Here is a 2,237-nt window from a genome sequence, read left to right as displayed (position 1 = left end):
AATAGTACTTAGCAGCGTACTAAGAGGAACACTGGATCACATTAGAGCAAAAACATGAATATACTGTAGAACATTCCTGGCTGACATTGGACAGGATTGATACTTCTGCTTAATTCTAAATATTTTAAAGAAAATTTAAATCATGTTTACCAAACAATGTTTTCCCTGGTCACTATTAGTTTGAAAGGACATTTCCCATAGTGGAATTCTTTTCTCCTGGAAAACAGTATGCGGTTGGGTCAATGTTACAATGCTCTGCCAGAATTACAGAATTACATAAACACATACTGGAAATCTGTCTATTACAATTACTGGCTTCCTTTACAGCAAGGAAATGGCACTTTGAATCCAATTGGAATTTATTCAAATGGACCCTAAACCATGTCCATTGTCCCTTTTTTGACCCCAATAGGCTTTGAGTTATGTTTTGAACATATTAATCATTGTCGACATAATGCATTAATGCATCCATATCTTTATCAATAGATGGATACCATACAAATCCAAATGTATTTCTTATTAAACAGCAAAAATATTAATATATTTCAGTTTGATTGGTAATTGTTATTACTTTGCAAAAGAGTAATTGAGTAGTAATACATCTAAAGTTATTTGATTTCAATTTGAGTGTTTCTAAAGTGAACCTAGAGAGCAATATGTGTGATTGAATGTTTCTTATGTAATCAGTTTAGAGGTGTAAATTATAAGACAATACTAAGTCGGACCTTAGAAGTGACCAGTGCTGCCCACTTTCAAAACTCGTTCATTACTTTCAACAGCTAGTTAGGAGGAATGAGTGTTTTGTGACATGAGTTCCGAGATGGCACAAGGAAACTGTTGAGAGGTGGTAGTTACAGTGGCTGAACCACCAGGGGTCGCAGGGAGCCCATCACTCATGAAAAGCTGAGAGTAGTATGCAGTTCTCTCAGCTGGGTGAGGTCAGCAGGGCCCTACTGATGAAGCTCTCTGATATGTAATAATGACAGATGAAGTATTAATTGATGGTGTATTGCAGAGTTTTAAATATAACTGTATATATGCATGCTTCAGACTTTGTAAAAAATGGTTTAAATAATAATGAACATAGGGAGTCAAGTGCTGCTTTAACCAGACTCTCCACACTCCACTGCATTCCAGCTGTGTTGAGTGGAATAAGTTAATCTGATTTTCTCCTTACATCAAGGGGTCTGGCTGGGCTCAGTGTAACGTGACTCAGGACACAGAGAATTTAAGACATGTGTTTATATTTCCCTCACCTTTAAACAATTGGTGAATCACAAAATGGTGGAATTAAATCCATTTTAATAAAAACATAAATGTCAGAGAAGGAGGCTTCAGTGGTCCAATAACAAAAGCTCTGAAACTCAGAGCTGGGGACTGGGGTGATACCCATTACAAATCTCAGTCTGCTTCTTAAGAGAAAGACATCATGGAGTTCTGTCTCCTCTGAGCTCTGGTAGGAAACTAAGTAAATGGACATAGAGTAAGTTCAAACACATTTTTTGCTATTGTTTGAACACCCTGGGCCAAGTGCTACTTTAACCAGACTCTCCACTCTCCACTCCATTCCAGTTGTGTTGAGTGGAATAAGGGTTCAGCTGGTTGTGTCTGCTCCTTATAAAGCTGCTCTCTGTCTAGTCCTGCTGTCCTGGGATAGCAGTTAATGTGTTAATGCTCAAGTGCAAGTAGACAAGTGTGATTCGAACCGACAGATGAAGTTTTCAGAGGCTAAACCCACAAATGCCTTTTTATTTAAAATCCAGTTGAAATGTGCATCATGTAAAGGCACAAACACTACTTTAGAGTCTGCTAGGGCAGGTCCTGTTGTAAATAACTGCAACCAGAATCTGAGTAGGACGGAACTTTAAAGATCACTTCGAAGTGTTTCTCATAAGCTGAAAGATCTTGATAAACTGATTTTCGTCTGTTCTGATACCCACAACCTAGTGAATCTGATTTGCACCTAACAGCATTTTCGTATGGGTGCAATCCCTTTTCATCAATTTATACACACAGCATACATTATTTATTCTCTGTGTAATTTAAATCAATGAGGTTTGATTTTTTTCTTTGAATTATTTTACTGTATAGAACGGATTTACATCTTCTTCATGCAGTACCGTATGTATTCCTGACCACCATCACAAATTCTGAGACTTTCATCATTTACTGTAGGACTTTACAAAAGGGTTTGAAATGTCATATAAGGTGTCCTTGGCATTCAGCTGCCCTGGGTG

This window comes from Atractosteus spatula, chromosome 24, assembly GCF_055471065.1.
Source record: "Atractosteus spatula isolate fAtrSpa1 chromosome 24, fAtrSpa1.hap1, whole genome shotgun sequence".
Classification (NCBI taxonomy): domain Eukaryota; kingdom Metazoa; phylum Chordata; class Actinopteri; order Semionotiformes; family Lepisosteidae; genus Atractosteus; species Atractosteus spatula.
This window is presented reverse-complemented; position numbering follows the sequence as displayed.